This window comes from Rhinolophus ferrumequinum (assembly GCF_004115265.2).
Source record: "Rhinolophus ferrumequinum isolate MPI-CBG mRhiFer1 chromosome 5 unlocalized genomic scaffold, mRhiFer1_v1.p scaffold_110_arrow_ctg1, whole genome shotgun sequence".
NCBI lineage: Eukaryota > Metazoa > Chordata > Mammalia > Chiroptera > Rhinolophidae > Rhinolophus > Rhinolophus ferrumequinum.
The window spans coordinates 9443456-9466348 of record NW_022680355.1 but is presented as its reverse complement, the minus strand read 5'-3'; positions in this window follow the sequence as shown (position 1 = coordinate 9466348).

The window sequence follows — 22893 nt, the reverse complement described above, 5'->3', positions numbered from 1 at the left end:
TATGTTAACATCTCTTCAGATTAAAAAAGAAAAAATGGATGGATGGATGGATAAGATATTATGCAGAATGGAGAACCCAGCCATCTAAATGCCTGCAAGGGGACAACAAAGGGAGGAGAGTCAGTTTGCCCCCCACAGCCCTAGAAAGCCTCAGGTCTTGGAATCATCAAGTAATATGGAAGGTTGTGTGAGGCACGGAACTGAAAATGTGGATGAAAGACGGCATGCTGAGTGCAGCTTCTCTACTTTTCTCCATATAGCCAAACAAACTGCCTTCCTACACACACACACACACACACACACACACACACACAAACACACACACACAAAAAACAAGAAATTATTTTCAATCTGAATCTTTAGCTTTAAAAGGGCATATTGAACCTACTGTGTTTCACTGAAAATAAGACCTAGATGGACAATCAGCTCTAATGTGTCTTTTGGAGCAAAAATTAATATAAGACTAGGTCTTATTTTACTATAATATAAGACCAGGTCTTTAATATAACATAACATAACATAACATAACATAACATAACATAACATAACATAATGTAATACCGGGTCTTATATTAAGTTTTGCTCCAAAAGACACATTAGAGCTGATTGTCCGACTAGGTCTTATTTTTGGGGAAACACAGTACCACAAAGGACCCAAACCACAAATACTGCTGGGAAATTTTAGAACACTAAAAATAGAGAGGAGATCCTAAAAATTCCCAGAGGAAAAATTAAAAAAACAAAAGCAAAAAAAACCAGTTCACGTAAGAAGTATCAGGAACCAAATGGTATTGAACTTCTTCAAAACAATAATAGAAGTTGTAGGTCAATGGATTGTTGCCTTAAAATAAAAACCTGAGGGATATTTTTCTGACATAGAGTACTATATGCAGTCAAAATATTAATGAAGTATAAATATAGAATAAAAGATCTTTTTAGATATTTAAATTCTAAAATGTTTTACCTTTTGTATACTTTTTATCAGGAAATTACTAAATGATTTTCTTAAGGAAGGAAACCAAGCAACAGAAATTATAGGGTCCAGAGGATCTGACATAGAATGACAGCTGTACTGGAGGCCTAGGTTGGAACATGAGGAGGAAAGACCCTAGGGAGAAGGTCTCCTGGATGAAAAAACAAAACAAATGTACCCGATTGTACAGAAAATAGAATTGAGGGACATATTACAGAGCTATTGGCATATTTAGAATTAATGATTGTACAAATTAAGAAAAAAATTAAAAAGTGAATTAACTCCAGGAATATTTTTAAAATTTGAATAAGAAAGAGAACATCTTACTTAGCTCAGCCAAAAAAATTTACATAGTCATAATAATGTAAAAGAGTTTTTTACATTATGTTGATTAACTCAAAAATTATGATATAAGTTAGGAAGAATGGGAATTGCTATTACATTTCTGAAACTATGTTCATGAGTTACTTTAATATAAATTAAAATTAATTAACCTTAAAAGGCAGTGTGGACATGCCATTCCAGGCGTCTAGGATGGCAGATGCCATGTTTATGTGTTTACTAAGACTTACAGAGACTGCTATCCATGGTGAAGAAAGCAAAGATGTTTGAGAAACAAGTTTCTTGGGGTTAGCCCGTAAAAGAGTAACACCTAATTGTAAGACAAAATGCACAAAAATGAGACATAAAACTAAAAGAGTTCAAAGAAGAGAAAAGGTAACCAGCAGTTTATACTTGGCTTAACTACTGAAATAATCACATAGCAATTTACAAGGGAATTCAAGAGATAGTTAAGGTAATTTGGAAAGTTTATTCTCATTTCATATAAGTATACCTATGTATAGAAAGTAGCATATTTTACACATGAATATATGTGCATATATATTTATAGTCAGTTATATATGTATACATTATTGTAATTTTACATGTATTTCAAAATATTAGCAGTGATTGGTATTATGGTGTTTGATACCGGTATTGTGGATGATCTTGGATTTCATCTCTGTGCTATTATTATAATTTGGAAAAACACAATTTTAAAATGAGTTATTTTTATAATGGCTATGTTTTCTGTTTATTTTTTCTTTTAAATTTATAAAATGATAACATTTAGAATTGAAAGGGACAGGAAATTGAATTAAGATGGTTAGCTGAGCATAGATCCCTAAAAATGACAGAAAGAGATTACATGTTTAAAATAATAAACCCACAATATGACTGGAAACCAAGAAGAGATATTCTTGGTGGACCAAAAATAAGAAGGAATTCCTAAATAAGAGAAGGTAGGCAAGATTGGGATAGTAGAGGAAGATGTTTTTCTAATAGCAAAAGGCTGTTATAGAAGGAAGAAATCATTCTGGAATGTGCCAAGCCTCCAACCATAAGCTTGGAGGTAACATTTGGGAGAAGGAAAGGGGAACTCCAGAGGCAAACTTAGGGGTGACTGGTCACAGAAGTGCAGGGAGCAGTCAGATGGGACTAGCTCTGACCACTCCTTGCCAAATAGTAATGCCTGCCTGCAGACTGGAGCAATGAATATGAGCTTTGGAAGAATGCTTTGGAAACATCCAGAAATAATGGGGAAATCCCTTTACTGGATGACTAACTACTGGCACATCCCGCCTGACAGTAGGTAGATCCACTCCCATTTGAGAATGCTAGGAAACAGAGAAAGCATTCCCAGACAGGCTACCAGAAGACTCCAGCTATAGCAATGAACTCACAGCTAAGAATGGTCAATTGTTTGAGAAAAACTAATATCCCGAAGAGTGGTATCAAACTTAGTAAGTGAAAGCTCTTTTTTCTGAGGACACGGTAATATCCTCAGAGAAATAAGAGAGGATATTGCATCTCTGAAACTGAACAGGACATTTTTTTAAGGAAACTATTAGAGGCTTAGAAGTTAAAACCATGATGGTCAATACAAGGGACTACAGGCTCTAGTCTGTATTTCCCTTTCTACTGTATTTCTGATAGTCTTTGCATTGACAGGGAACTCCGTATCTTACTAAGCAGTCTATTCTGTTGCTGGAGAGCTCAACTTTAAGAGTTTAACAGTTTTCTTATATTGAGTCTTGTCTCCTTGCTCTTAAATCCATGGTCTGGGATCTTCCTCTAGAGCAAAACTAAGATGGCTTCCTCTTCTACAAGAAACTTTTCACATATTTGCAAACACTTAGTAGGTCTCTCATTAGTCTTCTTGTCTTCAAGCTAAATAGTCAATTCATTCAACTGTTTCTCAGAGTCTTTATTCTTTTGCTTACCTTTTCCCTGAGTCCTTTCTATATTATCCCAATACCTAGGATAGAAACTACTTAAGGCAGGCTTGAAATTGCTCATGATATTTCAAATGTGGTCTAATTTTCCCACAATGGTATTATTACTTCCTCTGGTTATCCAACTACTGTTATAAAATCTAAGCTGACATAAGTGTGGTGCTTTCCTTAAAGAACTCCAGGAAATGAGTAAATAGGTCTGTTTCTTTAACGTTTAACATTAGTTTCATCTATCTAGTACACATTTATTAACCACAAGCTGTGCTCCAGAGACTATACGAGGTACTATTCAGCCTTCAAAGATGAATGCAGTCCAGTTGCTGCCATCAGGATGTTTACAGGTTAGTAAAAAACTTAAGATACATATATAAAAAACCTCCAATGTAGAGAGTGGTACGGTATGGTAGAACAGTACGATGGAGAGTTATGGGATCTAAAGGAGGTACATAATCCACAAGCAGAAATCCTTCCTGATAAACAATGTCTCAGGAGGCTCAGGATAGAGTTCCTACTGCCCAGGTTTCGTGGTTTGGGCCCTGTTTGCCTGCAGTCTCCTCTCGATTCCTCCTCAGTTCCAGGGCTCAGTGTATGTCCCTTTTTGTTTTTATTCAGCCCTTCTGGGTTTAAAAATGGCCTGAGAGGCCTGACTTTAAGAATCAGCCCATCCAGCAATCCCAATTCTGGGTAAATGTCCACAAAAATCGAATGCAGGAATTTGAATAGGTATTTGTCCACCCATGTTCACAGCAGCATTATTTACAATTGGCCAAAAGGTAAAGCAACCCAAGTGTCTATTGATAAATGCATGAATAAACAAAATGTGGTCTATGCATACAATGGCATATTTTTCAGCCTTTAAAAGAAAGAAAATTCTGACATATGCTGCAACATGAGTGAAACTTGAAGACATTATGCTAAGTGAAATAAGCCAGTTACAGAAGGACAAATATTGTATAATCCCACTTCCATGAGAGTAGACAAATTCATTGAAACAGAAAGTAGAACGGTAGTTGCCACGTGATAGAGGAAGAGGAGAATGGGGAGTTAGTGTTTAATGGGTACAGAGTTTCAGTTTTGCAAGATAAAGAGAGTTCTAGAGATGGATGGTAGTGACGGATTGGTGCTACTGACCTATATACTTAGCAATGGTTAAAATGGTAACTTTTGTGTTATGTATATTTTACCACAAGAAGAAGAAAAAGAATCAGTCTATCCTTGGCCTATTGCAGAATTCAATTCTTCACCTCTTTCCCTGGCTCTGACTCACAACTTTGCCCTTCCTTCTAAGTACCGTGATACTCCTGACATAGGGTTGCCTCATGGCTGCTGTGGCAGTGCCAAAATGTTAGCCAATAGAAAACTATGTTCCTAGAGCAGCGGATTGTCTTCAGGGGCCAACAAACTCATTGTGGAATCTTCCGGGACAAGACTCACATGCCACTCAAAGGCTCATCCGCCTATCACCTGCATGGAGCAGACCCATTAATTAGACAGGAGCTTGTTTGGCTCTAGTCTGGACTGAGCCTGAAATGAAAGTTCTCTATTCCCACCCCTGCCAATCTGGCGTTCTTCACAGGAACTCTTTTTGAAGGAGGCTGTTTGCCCGTCTTTCTCCCTCCATTCCCAGGAGGGGATCTCACTGTCATGGCCCACAGACACAGCACGTGCTATTGAGTTTTCAAGTCGGTGAACAAGCCAACAGACTTAAAGAAATTGAAGGGACTGTTTCATAAAGAGCACTCTATTAATTTATTTTGACAAGGGTTGTTTAATTTGAATTATTTATGACCCTTTATCAGCCATTAGAGACTGCCCACAACTCATTCAATAGGAGGCAATCGGCAGAGTAACCTGAGATCTTGGCCTGCATCTCAACTGTCAAACCCTTCTTACAAGAAACGGCCAGTCTTTTCAAGAAAGAAGAGTCATTCATCCATTCAATAAATACTTACACTTATCAATATTGATATGACAATTATATGGCATAATAGGGTTATGATAATAAATGATCTGTGATTGATTAAATGAAAATCTGCTCGTATAAGTCCATAAACATTCTGGTTTTTTTATATGAAGATTATTTTACCACCATCTTAGCACCATGAAACCTAAAAAAAAAATCAAAATTCATTACAATCTCACCCACACCCCCCTCTATTCACAATCAACCCAAGTCCCCCATAACTTGGTGAGGTTTTTAAAGAAAACTCTACAAAGCCAGTTACAAAAATAGTACTTAAAACAAATATGATATAGACCATCATAATTCCTACAAAGCAATTGTATCTTCTGGGTACACAGGGAGGCTACTGGTGGCATGTTATGGGCTGAATTGCGCCCCCCTCCCAATTCACATATTGAAGTCCTAGCCTCTAGTACCTCAGAATATATTTAAAGATAGAGCCTTTAAAGAGATAATTAAGATCAAATGAGGTCATTAGTGTGGGTCCTGATCCAATATGCCTGGGGTCCTTAAAAGAAGAGATTGGGACCCAGACCCACAGAGAGGAAAGACCATGTGAAGACACAGGGAGAAGATGGACATCTACAAGCCAAGGAGAGAGACTGCAGGAAAAACCAGCCCTGCTGACACTTTGATTTTGGACTTCTAGCCTCCAGAATTATGAGAAAGTAAATTTCTATTGCTCAAGCTATGCTGTCTGTGCTACATTGTTATGGCAGCCTTAGCAATAACACGCTCCATCATTGCCCAGCCCATTTCTCTGACTACTGAATAATCTCATTCTCTTCAGTGACATCATATCCAAGATATTAGGACTCAACTGTTTAAAGTCATGAAGGAGCTGAAGAAACTCACAGCTAATAAATATTCCTAGCAACACCGTGTGCATTAGGAACAAAAAAATATGCTAGGCGGGGGTGGGGATGTACCATGCCACAGCTCAGCAAGCTGTTGGTCTATTTAAAAAAGCATATTTGTTATTACTCACATTTCCTCCCAGAGAAGGACTCTTCCAGTTTAGGAAGGCTTCCCGGAGCTGGCATTGCTGCATTAATAGCTCAACACCCAGGCATCTGTTTAGCACAGTCACAAGCAGTTCACTCAAATTGTGCAGTCCCTAAATAAGGATCTTGCTTTGATTATAACTTACACGAACACGAAAACTCCCCAAAGTCTAATCCCCAAAGAAAGATGCCATTTCCAGCAGGCAGAGGATGTAGGTGGTTAGCTCCTTAGCTTTGCACTCGCAAATGTCTGCCTTGTGTTTCCACACCGCCCCTCACCGCCACCTCCAGCACACCCCACCGGAGCCATATGGCCACCGCCTACTCAGTCTGGCCATGCCAAGATTCACTTTTGCTTCTTCAAGGAGCATGACAGCCTCCAGGCTGAGAGAACTTTTTGGCTCAAGCATGTTTCTGGAGCGATGGACCCTACCTGTTGCCCAAATTTTATTGCCGGGATTTTGAACTGTTTTCCCAGTTTTTCCCGGACTTTCCTGAGCCCTGTGCCCAGGGTGCTTCGTAATCTGTTACCCTCCATTCCAGGTTTGTCCTTGGCTGCTCTCCTGACCCTTGGATATTCCCATTCAATTTTCACCTGCTCACCGGGACGAGAGTTTTCCTAATATCCTGGTTTACCACGGACACTCCCTTTCCAGACCTAGGAAGAGCTCCCCAGGCCAGACAATCTCTTGGCGCTTGTCACATTTTAACTACCCCCACTCTGGCCAACATCTAAATACTTCTCCCTTCTTCTCATTTTGTAGAAGGAATCTTTGTTCCAAATTTAATGGCAAAATGACTTCAATGTTTATTGAAAGCAGGGGAAAAGCGTCCTCCCTAATGCTTTCTTCCAACAGTATTACTGAGAGCAAACCTGTCTGACGAACCTAAGAATCCAGCCTGCTTTCACAGCAGAACACATGTTAGATGCATCAGAAAATATCATTCACAAAATATAAGCTAAGAAGAATCACGCTGCTCCCAACCATTGCGAGGGCTCTCATTGCAATCACCCTTTCTGTTTTAGGGGGTTATCAACTGAACCAGCTTACCCACCTTTCTTTGAAATCACCCCTCATCCAAACCCCGCACAGCTCTTAAACCTAAAATTATGGATGCATTTCTTTGTTCTCCCATTTCTCCTTAATTTCCTGTCACACCGTTTCTGCTTGTTCAAAACCAGAGGATTGTGTGTGCAGAGCTGTTTATGCCCAAAGCTGTGCATTGTATGTTGGGAATAGGGTGGATTCTGCAATGCATATCATTGCCCTAAGGAACATTAATTGCCACCCTGATAAATGAAGAAAGAAAAAGATTCCTACGGGACAATGCCAGACCCTTGTTAGAATAGAGTCCTTAAAAGCACATCTCCAGAAACAATCCTTTTCTCTCCCCAAGTTTTTACTTTGGTTTCATCCTCTTCTCTTAGGTCATTCTAAGATAGTTCTTTTCCAGATCTGAACAAAGCATCTCAAGCTAAAAAACAGCAGAGCCCAGAATCAAGGTCTCTACTGTTGTCAAGTTCAGGATTAGTTGGAAAAGCCCTGCCTTTCTGGTCCTATTCCCCTATCATAAAACGCCATTTTCCCAAGACATTCTTGAAATCCATTGTCTTTCACCAATCAGAGAGCCCAGTGGGGTGATATTTAATTCATGTCTGTCAATCACGACACAAAGAAAAGGCCTTCAGCCGGCCACCGAGAGAAATCTTCTGCCAGCAGAACAAAGAATCCGCGGGGGTCTGTAGTCCCAGCCGCTCCCTGTGCTCAGGGGCGGGCTCATCACCGCTGCCGGCCCTTGCGTGGTTTCAGAATAATTGTGGCTTTGGAAACAGTAAGGCCGATTAAAGAGATTAAATCGGCAGTGCATCCCTGCGACATAGGAGAGAATAAGATTGGGACTTTCGTGTGTCAGCTCTGCAACTGCAGATCAGCCTGTTCGTGGCATTAGATCTCTGTGTCAAATCCAAATATTTGAATTTTACAGTAACTGCTATGGCTTAACCGTCTCTACTGGTGGTTGTATTAGCCTCGTAATTTTTAAACTGACGTAGTAGCAAAACAAAACGATGGAGATATGAATCTAGTGTATGAAAATGAAAAAAAAGAAAAAAAAAAGCTTCACTTGCCTGCCTTGCATTTATGTTTGGAAGTTGGAGGGATATGAATAATAAATAAATGAAATGAAACACTTCCGTGGCAATTGTCGGTAACACAAACACAGGATTCGAAGGCAGCAGCTGGACAACAAAGGAACAGTGCCTCACGTTCAAGATTAGCTCACCAAGGATTTTTTTTTTTTCCTCCAAAAACAGCCACTGGGAAGTACAGTGTGTTTTCCCTTCTCCCTGCCTCTCCCGTGCTAGTGATAGAACCAAAATGGTTTTGGATGTTGACACTGAATGTGGGGACTTAAGCTGATGCCATTCCATAATGCAAAACCTCATTTCGAGGTTTTCTTCTTTTCTTTTTTTCTTTTACTACCAAAAATACCTTTACATATTTTTTCTTTACATCTTTCTCTTTCAAAATATTTCACATTGGTTCATTCAATTTTTATGAAGGTAAGAAATGTTTTAGTCTCCCCTTTCTAGCCCTCGTTTGCAAATAGAAAAGCAATGAGGGGGGTGGTGTGGAAATGAAAGAGGGGTGCGGTTGGGGGGAATAAACACAGAAACAAATGGGCCCGGGGATAGGAAGCCCTGGTTCTGAATCTCAGCCCTTTCCATATCTAGCGCTCTAACTATGGCAAGATCCCTAATCTCTGACCTTGGGTTTCCTCCCGTGTTAAGTGGAAATATCTTTCTCACAGAATTCTCACTACAGTTAAATCAGCCAGCACAGGTAAGAGTTCCTGGCACACAGTAGGCTCTTTGAAATTGCAGTTTCTTCCTAAACCAAGAGCAGTTGGCAGAGGAGCTGGGACTCTACCTGGAACCAGGATGCCCTGGACCACTGGGCTAGCTCAGTTTACTCTGGCAGCTGACTGGCATTGTTGGTGTTGTTCAATAGGCTGGATGCTCACCGATTCCCTCCCCGCCCAGCAGCATCCCTTCCAGAAGTGTCCCTCTCTCCTTCCCTCCTATTTGCTGCCTCTACCAGAAACTTGGAATGAGAGAAATTTCAGGAAGAGGTGGTTAGTCCTGTGAGACCCAGGGGCTTCTATGCTTTACAACATGTTCCAGTTGTCTTAGGCTGGAATTCATATGTAAAAAGTAGAAAATCTCCAGGAAATCTGCTTTTCAAGTGTGCCCACCTTAGAAAAAGGGGAAGCGATATGATAATGCTGCTTTAAAAATGCAAGTCTGTATAACCAGCCTTTCCTCTGGGCTTGGTCTTTGAACTGGAAGACCCACTTAGCTTTCTCCAAACTTCTGTTTCCTCTGTTTTAAATCAGGTGCTTGGATAAGAACATTTCTTTTTATGTGCTCATTCTTTATTTAGCCTCCATTTTTTAATTACTGTAAAATAGGGATAATAATACCTCATATATAAGTTATTGTGAAGCTTAAATGAGATAATACAAGATATTTATTTTATATCAGAATTTGTGGATCGAGTCCTACTACATATAATAATTTATGAGAGCGTACATATGTGTTCTTTTTTAAAATCATGTGTTCTCCAAGCCCCTGGGTTACTAGAAATTTAACTCAGATCTTCTTGAAGCTTTCTCACTCACATCCCCAGATAGAGTTCTAGGGCCTTACACAGTACCTGGGTGTAGTAAGGGTGAGGGTGGGGTAAGGGATGCTTGTCTATCTTTGAGATGCTTATTGCCACATGGGCCTTTCAGTCTCTCTCCCACCATGCTTGAGATAAGAGAATCTTTGATTAGGCTGGGAAGTCTAGTGCCTATGGTCTCTTCCCCTCTCTAAAGTCTTGGCCCTCCCCAGGTCACTGCAGGAAGTAGTTCTTATTCTCCACGGCTCTGGGACCCTTATCTTCTCATCACTGCAGTACATTTTCTACTGCTATGCATGGCAATTCTTCATTTTCTGGTTTCCACCCATTTTCAACACGTCTTCTGTCATCTCTTCACATGTATCCTCCGTAACAGCCATGCCAAGGAACTATGTGCCTCTCGCCTCGTCTGCCATGTTCTCCTGTGATTGACTGCTGTGCCTGTGCTGTCCCCTGAAATTTCATCCCATGCCCTCCTCCCAACCTAATTTAGCTGTTATTCATTCCTAAGCTTACACTCACCTGTCATCTCATTCAAGACGTTTTCTTTTATGCTGCCTCCAGACACTTCTCTCTGTGCTACCTGCCTAGCATAGACGTACCATGGCACCGATTCCATTTTATTGAAATGGTCTGGGCACAGGTCGCTTTTCACTACTCATCTATGAGCCATGAGTTTCCTCTCTCTGTCTCCATCCCTATCCAGAAACACAGCAAGCGCTCATTGTAAATTTAAGTCCATTTTCTTCTTAATAGCAGCTCTATCCCTGAACCTTCCTCTTCACTCTGTCCTCTCCTAAGAACCCTTGTCCTCTTGAATCTATGGCAGCGCTGTCCACATTTCAGCCATTTGGGGATTAATGTGACCACAGATTTGAATGAATTACACGTTCCTCCTAATTACAGAACGAGGAAGGGATCTCAGGGGTCCGCCGGTCCAACCTCCCATTTATTACGGGCAGGACTCTCCTTATGGACGGTCACTCAGTCTCTGCTGAAATAACTCCAAAGGCTTGAATGTTAAGTGGATGCAATGGAGGCGTCATGGAAGACCCTAGCGTGTGGAGTGGACATTACCAAGAAGACACACTGGCATGCAGGAACTGGTTCACTCTGTTGAGGAGGCTAGGGCAGTCTGGAGTAGACAGATGCTGGGAGAAAAAGGATATTTTGTTTTCGGTGGAACTTATTTTTCTTTCAGATTACAGTCCAGGTAAAAAGGATGCTTGAATACCCTAATCTTGTGGGCTGTGTCCTGTAGGCTGGTTTTGGCTGGAATTCTACAGGTGAAATGACTGCCGCCTTCTGCTCAGTCTGCGAGGAGCCTTTGTTATCTCCACAGCGAGTTTTGGACTCTTACAGTTTTTTAAGAAGAAAAAAAGAGGCAAGGACAGTGGCTCTTTGTGTCTCTCAAAGGCACCACTGTTTCCTTGGGCTGGCACAGCCCAGGGACAACGTGCTGCCCTTCATGTGAGATTGTTTTACTGCCCAGACACACGGACTGCCCAGTGCCAGCCTTCACGCAGGGGAGAAATGCTGGGTGCCCCCTACAATGTGAGGACAACTTACAAAGCAGCAAAGAGAGATGACCGTCTGATGATGACTCTCAATAATTCATCCTCTCCTCTTCTTAAATCCCTGGGAAGCAAGTTTTGGGGGAGCACTTCCTGTTACTTGACTGATTCATGACTCCGATTGCCTACCCATTAACAGTGATCTTGAGCTTAGAACTGGAGTTTCTAAGGATCTCTCTCACATTTCCTTAATTTAGATTCATTTTCAAATGTCAAAAATCAATGAACAGCTTAATCTTTATAAATACTTATCTGTTGATGCAACCTGAACTACCAGAGTGATTCTGCACCATTCATTTATTGATCCGTCTAACACACACTTTGTTGAGGACCCACTTGATGTCACCCACTGCACCCCATGATGAGTTAGTGGGAGGAAACACTCCTGTCTTCGGGGACGTTATAAATAAGTGATGGTTCACTGGGATGAGTAACAAAGGGACACTGTGAGCCACGAGAGCCCAGAGGAAGAGTCATGGAACACAGCCAGTGGGAGTCATGGAGTCTTCATGATGAAGGTAGTGACTGAGTTGTCATGATGGGCAAACAGAAGTTAGCCAGGGGCTGACAAGGAGGGAGGGCACGTAGCGTTATGTAGGTACTAGTAAAAAAGCGTGGCACATCAGGAAACCGAAATTAATTTAGAATGGCTGTACACTGGGGGAGTGGCAAGACATTAATGAAAATACAGAGAGATTTTGAAAATAAGCCTTGGGTGCACTTTGGATTTTATATTTTATTCTAAAAGTAACTGGGGACTTTGGAAAGATTTTTGCTGGATGGTGATATGGTCAGGTGTGGTGTACAGATCAGAATTCTGGACAATGAAACAATACCACATAGGAGGCAGAACATTGCCAGTGGGCCACACCAGCCCAAAGAAGCAGTGCATCGCGAAAGACATAAACGCAGGTTTTAGAAAACTGGAACTTGACTGTATCCCCACTAGATTGTATGTTTCCTTGGGGGCAGGCAGAATTGCTTTTACTCTTGTACCTCTAGAACGTGGCTTAATAAATAGTGGTAGGTGCTCAACAGAAGATAGTTGAGTGAATGAGTGAATGAAGGAAGGAACCAATGAATGGTTCTGCCCTCTGGGAGAAAAGAGAACAAGTATAATCTTTCTTTCATGGGATTTCATACCAGACTTTCTGATACTTGAAGACCAGTCTTATGTTTTCAGGTTCCACCTTCTTAGATCCTTCGACTACCCCCTCATGTGATGTGATTCTCCCCCACTGTCCTATTGAATTTGTCATTGCCCATCTGATTAAAATGTGATCTTGGAAACTAAATGCAAAGCTCTAGGTAAGCTCTGGCCTCAGAGAAGGCTCTCAGGGACTCTTCATCTGATTGTTTTTCAACTCAGTTTCACATGGTTATTTTGGCAATCACTTAACACTGATGACTCGTGTTGCGCTTATGGAAATATTTTCCATATGTTCAACTTTTAAGGCATATCTCCTTCCACAAGAATCAAATAAATAAATAATTTCCCCTACTTGGTATATATGGTTTGCACTGTTTAGAGTCAAGTGTTGGGTTATGTATTTAGCTTTTTTAAATCTCAACTTGCTTTCTTGGACTCATTTTGCAGCCTATTAAGGCTATATTAGCTACATCTTCCAGTCTGATATCATCTGCAAACATGATCAGTGTTCAATCAATGTCCTAATTCAAACCACCAGGACAAATGTTCAACAGACTAGATCCTTGTGATATACCCACTACTAGAAACTTCCCTCAGGTTAGTATTTTTCAAGCTGTGTGGTGATCCTTTAGAGGGTCATGAAACAATTTAGAGGGTTGAAGTCAGCACTTTAAAAAAGTAGCATAGAATAGAACATATCAGAGTTTATTGCATGCAGTAAAGGCAAATTATATTTTGTGAAACTTTTGTCTCAGTCTTACACACATACACACACGTATCATATTGAAGTCTATGTAGCACAATCACAGACAGATACAAATATCGTCACATGAATCCTTATTAATGGAGAATAAACATTGTGTTGCCTCTTAAAAATACTAAATAGGTCAACATAGAAACTCCTGAAAGCCCCTTGTTACACTTCTAATTCTTGACTTTTTAAAAATACATACAAAAGGCTGAAGTCTACTAACAAAAACCATACTTCCTAATAAAACTGATTAGAAAATGTGTTTGACTTGCTAAGTAAGCAGATAGAGAATATATTGGCAGACCAGTAAAGTGGTGACGGAAATTTATATTCAGACAATTACTCATGACTGCTTGTATACTTTTGTTCAACCTAAGTGATACATTTAAAAAAATTCTAATGTTAATGTATTGATTAGCAGTAAATGGGAAAGTTATTCTTTTGAAGTCAACAAACACCTTCCAGTTGTTGGTATTAATCATTCTCAGGGACTCTCTTTACACATAATGGTCCTTGGTCTATAAGTAGTTTTTCTTGTATGTCAAATATGTCAAAAATGATGTGATAGTCATTAAAGCTGTTCACAAATATGTATTCTAATTCTTCTTCCTCCAGGCAAGCATATGGTAGAATCGGACTTTACCCTATTGAAGTTAGTCATGGCCATGTGGCTTGCTTTGGTCAATGAAATGAAACTGAAAGTGATGTGTGTCACTTCTACAGGGAGGTATTTAGTTGCCAGTGCTAGATACCATCGTACTGCCTTCCCCTTCCCATGTCAGTTAGGGAAATGCTACTGACAAAGATGGGCAAAGCCTCCTTGCAGACCCATGCCCAGCATATAGCATGTGAAAACAAATGTTGAGCACCTGAGATTTGGGATTTATTTGTAACTAAAACATAAACTAAATATGTGGTTTATCATACACTTATTTTCCTGTACTTTAAGCCATATTTATTTTTTGTTTTAATTTTTGTGTTTGTTTCTATAGTGATAAATCTTGATTATTCTTCTAACATCTCCATACTATTTATTGAGCTGTAATAATCCTCTTTTCTGATTTCCCAGTGGGTTTTTTTTCCTGTGAAAGAGTCACATTGAAAGAATCTTTCTTGAATGAATATCAATAATGGGGCAGTTGGAAGTCATACTTTTTTCATTATGTTTGGCAAAGAAAAAATATACTTCTTTTTAGAGGATCTCCACCCTACAGCTGTAACTCATTACTGTCTACCTAAATGCACTAAACTAGCCAGAAAGCAAATGTTTCCCATTACAAATGACATTTATCAGCTAGTCTCAGGAATATGTCTCCTTCAAAATTGATCTAGTTTGGAAGTAACAGTTATGACTCACTACTGGATCTCTCAGTGCTTTCAAAGTGAAAAAATGCAATGGATGATATGATTAACATTGACCTATTGCATCTTTTGTACATATACATCAACCATAACATTTATTTTTCCAATAAGACATTTTTTTGGCTACCAGTATTAGGATGTCTTCCTGAATATGTCTGGTAGTCTTTCATTTGCATTAATACTTTACATTTTGCAATTTTTCATATAAACATATTCATTATTTGTGTTTATAATCTTTTATTTTATTTTGCACTGTTGCCTATAAATTGAATCATATTGTTTAAAAAATGTTTGAGTTAATATAAATCAGACTTTAAACCTGATTGAAATATAGAAGTCCCTAACTTCTACATGGGCTATGTTCTAAACATTTATAGCCTGCTTTTGGAGTTTGGTTGACATTTCCAACCAATAATTTTTAAATCCATGATTAGTTTCCACCCTAGCCACTCAAAGCCAATATAACCCCTAAAGTAGATAGATAGATAGATAGATAGATAGATAGATAGATAGATAGATAGATAGATAGATATAGATATAGATATATAATATAGTGTGTGTGTGTGTGTGTGTGTGTGTGTGTGTGTGTGTGAGAGAGAGAGAGAGAGAGAGAGAGAGAGAGAGAGAGAGAGATCTTAGAAGTCTAATCACCATATAACAATGTTTGGGAAAACCAATTCTTTGGCATCAAAAAAGGCACACATTTATTTGGAGAAAATGATTGTTCCCCTAAAGTTTCTTATGAGAAGGGAAGAAACACGTTTTTCTCTTCCTTACAGTCATGGAAAAAATGGTCTGCAGATATATATATATTTTCCCCACTGCCCCCCAACAAAAGAGTATGGAAGTATAGGAATCTTTTCTCCCTCTTCAGGTAGTTGAAGTGAGCCTCTTAGAATATCTGGTATGGCTTGAGATGGATGGTAAGACAAAAAGGTCTTTGTCAATCATGTATTTCTTTCAAAATACTCACACTTAATTTCATACAGTAGCTTTAAAGATATAGATCCATGTAGAAGCAATATAATGAAAAATTAACTCACAGGAGGTCTTACCTTCTCAATCTGATTTTCCTACCAGGTAGTATTGATCACAGTCTAATAGGAGTATTAACCTAATAAAATTTTTAGTGAGTTGATGCAGCTACAAAATTCATACTCTAATGAGTCCATCCCTACAATGCCATGGAGAGAAGAATTGGAATGAATTTGAAACTCCTAAATTTGGAGACGTAGAACAAATACTATCTTGTTTATTTAGGATAAATAGTAGGTGGGCTGTGTCCTGCCATCTTGACCCAAAGGTGAGCTAACTCAGTATTGAATTAGCAAAGATTTTGCTTTTTGGCCTTGTTTGCTGTATTTTGAAAGCAATAAAATGGTAGCCCATAAACAAGAGAGGGAAGTAAAGAGGGAAATCTATATGACCCAATAAGGAATTTATATGATTCTGCTTTTGACCATAATAATACAGTACTATAAGCTCAAGAAAAAGATTGTTTTCCCTGAATTTCGAACAGAGGATGTTGGTTTTCTTTTCTATAATAACTTTCTGGTCAATTTGATGACTGAGACTTAGTTTTACCCTCTGCAAGCATATCTTATTCGATACTTGCTTTCTAAGTCTTTTTCAACTTCATTATGTTCATATCTCAGTGGTCCATCCCTGGTCTACTCAGCCAAATACAGGCATTTCTGTATACTAAAGGTTGGCAGCATTTGGTCATCTGTGTCACTCTTTAGTAGAGTAGTAGCAACAGGCATAACTGCCAAGCATTGAAAATTTACTGTGGGCAAGATTCTATGCTGAGTCCCTTACATGTATTAATTCACTTAATCCACAAAAATATCATTAGAGATTTTATGTAATTTGCCCAAGTCCTCCCAACTATAAAATGACTAATGTGGAAAGAAGTAGTGGATATTGATCATTTTTATCATCTGCTCATAAATTAACTGCCATAGCTGCTTTGAATGAAAACATAAATCTAATATATCCACTGTTACTGGAAATCAGATGTCTTATGTGTATTGGAAACAGACTTTAGGTAACATTTGGATCCATTCATGGATGTTATGTGCACTAAGTACATTCATAAAATCATACAACGTTAAAAGTTTTAGGGATTTTTAAAGACCATCTAGTGATGTTGTTGTCCAATATAGTAGTCATGAGCCGTATGTAACTGTTTACATTTAAATTTAATTAATTAGATTAAAAACTTACTCCTCAGTCACCAACCACAGCTCGATAAAAACATGTGGCTACCATATTGCACAGTGTATTCAGAACGTTTCCATCATCACAGAAATTTCTATTGGACACTGTGGCTCTAGTAACTACATTCTCGTTCAACCCCTTCGTAGCAATTAGAATACATTTGGTTGCAAACAGGAGACAACCTGGCCAAGACGGACTTAACCAAAGAATAAAAGCCTGGTGAATTTACTGGCTCACATTATTAGACAGTCTGGGCCTTGACCCAAAGGTTTTCTAGGCCATATGGGCTCCTACTCCTGTTATCTGCTTATCTCTATGTCTCCCCTCCACTCACTTACTCCCTCCACCCAATGCCTCGGATTTGTCTTCAGGCCAGCTCTATTCCTGGTGACAACGGCTCTCGTAGTGTTACACCTTCCCACCCCATCTAGAGGAGGAGGAATTATCTTTTGAGGTAGTTAAAAGAGTAAGAAAACAAACTTCTCAGAAGACTCATCGTATATCTAGTTATGTTACACTGACTCAAATTTGATGGTGTTCATCTCTGAGTAATCCTTATGGCCAGAGAGATGGGATGTTCTGAATAGTTTAAACCAATCAAGCCTGAGCCTGGGTCATGTCACTACTGATTGTAATTTCATGACCAGTATACTATGGATTCACAAAGAGGTTCCATCCCCAGAAAAAAAACAAAAACAAAAACAGACAAACAAACCAAAAAAGCAAAACAACTCAGAGTACTTTAAGCAAAAGAAAAGAAGAATAGATTTTGGTGAGTCACCTCCATAATTTCCACTGTACCCTTCATTTTCACTATTTCTCCAAAATGATATGTAGGGATTTGTTTAAATGTTATACTGTAGATCACAGAACTCAGGCAATAGTAGAGCCTGAATTAGGTTTCTATATTCCTAGGCAGCACACTTTTCATTATGCTGTTAGGTAGAAGTTAGAAAATGTAGGAGGAGGAGTGGGAGGGGGTCCATAGTGCCTACAGGGAAAGCTCATAAATAGCTTTGATTAACTGCTTCCAGCCACATACCTGTTTTTACAACAACAGATGACGAGAGGTGGTCTGGAGCAAGATAAGGATCTAAGTCAACAGACTGCCACCCATCTTAGGAGGTCCGCTCTCCCGTGGAAGAGCATGTACCACTTTTCCCGCCAAACCAATATGTATGTAACTCCCTCACCCCACTCAGCAAACTGTAAGTCCTCGGGACAAGGGCTCTTTCTCTCTCTCCGGCCCTCCAGCTCTCTTGCTCTCACTCTCTCCCCCTTTCTTTCCCTATTTCTCTCTCTATCTCTCTCCCCCACTCCTCTTTTCCCCCTCTTTCCCTCTCTCCCTCTTCCCCACTTCAGCTAGACCCATTCTCTTCCCTGAGAATGTATCACTAATAAACCCTGCTTACATATTAATCAGCTTGCTGACCTTTGATTCTTCACTGCATGGGCAAGAAGAACCGAGACTCCTGTAACAATACTATGATGGTGCCCCACCATTACACATATATCTTTAGATAAGTATCAGAGAAGGTATAAAATTATTGGATGTACCACAGTCATGGAAATTCAACTCCAAGAGGATTGCCTAGACCTAAGGAAGAGAGACTCAGTGAATGGGTAACCTCTCAGTTATGCTATTGTATAAACTTGTATCATTCAGTTAACCTGTACTAGCTAAGTTTTTATACCACATTTCTCTTGCATTCCCTATAATGCAAGTCAGTACAGTAGCCATCACACACACTCCAGGGCTCTGAGTATAAGTTAATGTCTTCTAAAGGTCTTTGACACTTTAGACTAGAGAATGTTATTTAGGAGAAGTATATTGTTATCCAATTGCACTAAAAGTGGAAGGAAATGTGCCAATACTCATCAATTACATTTCTTTCTAGTCTTTGCTCTTGGTTTTTAATAAATATGAAATCTGGTCTTTATTATTTTAAATTTCTAGAGGTTATATAAATGTAGAGAAGAGGAATACCCCAACCTCCTCTTTCCCGAAATATAAATATACAAAAGAAGAATCCACACAAGTCTGTTTACAATTTAGAACAAAAAAAAATAAATTGAAAAAGTCATGGTGATGAGTCCAGAATGCCCAAGCCAGTTTTAGCGCAGCTGGCCTTTGAGTTGCTAAGTGTGTTTATTTTTTCCATTCTCTTGTGAAACCATAGTTGCTACAAAATCCCAGAAACAGAACTGCACTGAATCTACAGAACTCCTTTATTCCACCAAATCCCAGTCACCAAACTGTGATTAAATGGGTGTGAAGAGTAAAACAGCCCAAGATTCCTTAAATGTCACATATTTGCAATTTGACCAAAATGGAACCAAGCCCGTAGGCTTGTCTCATTACTTTTTGGCAAGGAAAAAGTGAGTATCTATGAGAATGCTCTTAAAATTGTCCTCATTTTCTTCTGAAAAATGGTATTAATTTATAAAGCAAATTTTAATCCTAGTGAAAGGGGTCAACGTACCTACCAAACAGACTCTCAAAGAAGAATCACCCTACCCAAAACTTTGGTGTTAGCATTATGCTCTGAAGCAATAGTTAGACAACTAAGCATACATTTCAGAGCATGCTGTCACCTTTATTAGATGCATAATAGAGAACTCTGATTCCCTCAAAGTGGCTGTCTTTCAGGGCAATAATTACAACTCCTCTCTAAACTAAATGAACCAGCCCCTTTGGTGTAATAGAAAGCATTTTAATGACCATTGATTATGATGGGGTCAGTTCTTCCTATGCATAAATGTCCATCTTAGAAATCAGCAGACCCAATATTCTACTCACAGATTCCAACAATAGATTCTACAGGTAAGACAGTTATTTTCTTGCTTGTTTGTCAAATTTTTTTAGAAGACTTTGGAGATGACAATAGCACATATTATTGTCTCATCTTAGCTCTTTAAAACAGGAACCAAACATATCAACTTAACTATCGTCAATGCCTTTCTTCTCTCTTAGGTAAAAAAAAAAAATGTAAATTAGTAACTAAGAGTGTTTTGAGCCTTTTCTGTACCCTTCCCACTTGTGCCTTTCAGGATGAATATTTGACAATGTTGGGACAATAGGCATGCTGTTTTGAGCCTTATGGTACTACAATGTGCTCATAAAATGTTACTGATATTTAAATACTCTTGTACGACTTTCAGATAATAAAGGTAAGTCACTAATTAGATAACATCCTAGAATACATCTATGAGTCTTTAATTAAGTTTAAGCCTAAAGAAATATGGAGCATGTTTAATTTACTTACAAACTGAAGAGGAAAACTTATACCTTAGTTGGTGTCCAATGCCCTAATAGAAAGAGAAATCTCCTAATAATATTTATATACCTATGTTATTTCAACAAACAACACCCTATGATGGTAAAGAAAGGTTCTGAATCTGTACTCCTTCTAGGTTATTGACAACAACTACTAATATAGAGGAAGTGGGATTTAAAAGATATGTAGAATGTGAACAAAAGCTACAGCATGAACAAAGCACAGAAGAAGGCATATAATGAAGAATTCTAAACTCAATTTGAATGAAAGGTTGATTATGAGTAGGGAATTTGAGAAAACTAAAGTCTCTACATATATGATATATAAACATAGAGCTTTTGTAGGAGAGTCTTCCCAGATCCTCCAGACCACTATTCTATTAACTACTTTTTTTTAATCTATTCATGTAATGTCTGTTTTCCTAGACTAAAATGCTAGACTAAAAATTCAATAAGGACAGAAGTCACGCCTGTTTTACTCACTGTTGTATTTCCAGCACTCAACAACAAATATTCATTGAATGAATTAATAAATGGAATCAGAATAAGAAGTCTGAATTTAATTTCATGTGCAATTGGGGGAGGTCATTAGAAGTGTTTGCTTTAAGAGAATGCTATATCCAGAGTTGTGCTTTAGGAAAGTTTTTCTGGCAGCATGTAGTGGATGAATTAGAGGCAAACAAGCAGGCGTGAGGAGAGCAGTGGGGAGGCACTATGTTAGATTGGGGGGGGGGGGGAAGTGAGCCGGAGCCGTGGCAATAGCTCCGGAATTGGAAAGAATTCCGATACAAATATAAAAGATTCTGTAGAGGGAAAGGCAACAAAATACGGAAATCAGGAATGAGAAGGAATAGAGACATCAATTATATGCCTGATGTTTTAATAATGGGGGATTAGGAGAATAATTATGCCATTCGTAGAAATAGGAGACTAATAGGAAGAGCTGGTTTAGGGAGGTAGTTGTCAATCTTGAGTGTCAGTTACATGTGGGCTTTCTAGGTGGATCTATGGATCAAGCAATTGGAAACATTTTTCTGCGTCTCAGAAAAGAGCTGTGGATTTGGGACACAGAGTGAGAATCATCCACCTAAAGGGGATACTTCATCCTAGGGAATGACGAGATCGGGAGGAGAGAGACAGAGACAGAGAGAAGGAGGAGAAGAAGCCCAAAGAGACAATTGTGCAGCATTAACTTTAGGAGGCAGGAGGAAGTCAACGAAGGATATGGATAAGGAAAGTTTTCAAGACTAGGGAGTAGAACTGATAGAATGTTATGTTATGAAAAGAAACAGTTTGGGGTTCGTTAACTGAATATATAGAAAGGTTTAGTAGCATAAAGAGAAAAAAGGGCATTGGCTTTGATCATTAGATACTTAACAAACTTCAAGATAATTCGAGGTACTGGATTTGATTCTTAGAATAATCCATTAAGGCAACAGGGGGGACATTATTATCCTCACTTTGTATTAGGTTGGTGCAAAAGTAATTGCAGTTTTTGCAATTATTTTTAACCTTTTATACCGCAATTACTTTTGCACCAACCTAACACGAAGAAACCAAGTCTCAGGGAGTTCAAGTTGCTTTCTCAAAGCCACACAGACATGAAACATTAGAACGAGGGTTTTACACCACCGTCGTCTCTGACATTGTCCCCTAACACCACATTGCATGTTATTCTTTATAGCATTCCTCAGAAAAATATATTTGTTCTTAGACATATGCTCTGTTTTTATTCATCACATTATTATCTATTTCCCTTGGAAACCTGTCAAAACACTTGTGTTGGATCATGCCTATATAAAGATTGATATTAGCAGTTGCTGAAATTATTTTAAAAGATCCAAGTTGAACTTTTGGAGATAAAAGTAATGTATGAGATGAATAAACTCTGGATGGGATTCACAGCACATTAAACATTGCAGAAGGAAAGATTAGTGAATTTGAAGATACGGCAAAAGAAACCATAATGAAATATAAAAAGAATTTTGTTTTTAAATGAAAAGAGCATCAGTGAACTATGGGACAACTTCAAGTGACCTAATATATGTGTAATTAGAGTTGCCAAAGGAGATAAGAGGGCAGAAAAATATTTGAAGAAATAATGTCCCCAAATTTTCAACATATGAAAATTATAAAGTCACAGATCCACCAAACTCAATAAACCCTAAGCACAAGAAACAAGTTTATGCACCAAATAACAGAGCAAAAACAGGCAAAAACTGATAGACCTGCAAGGAGAAATAGACAAATACACACATGTAATCAGAAAACACTAGGAGAGGTACTCTTCATGTACTTAGATACAAAAATTCTAAACAAAATTTCATCAAATGAAATCCAACAACAAGAAAAAAATAAACCTTGACTGCTACCTCCAGCCAAATACAAAAATTTAATTTGAGCTGGATTGTGAAGTTAAACACAAAGCTAGAACTAAAAGCTTCAGGAAGAAAATATAGGAGAATAATTGGACTTTATAAAAATTCAAAACTACATTTATTAGAAGACAGCATTTAGAAAATATAAAGGAGAGTCACAGACTGCAGAAATTTTATCTCTAAATATAATTGTATATATTTAATTTCTATATATAATTTATTCTGTATATATAATTATATTCTATACATAATTAACAAATATATATACATGTGGATATTGTA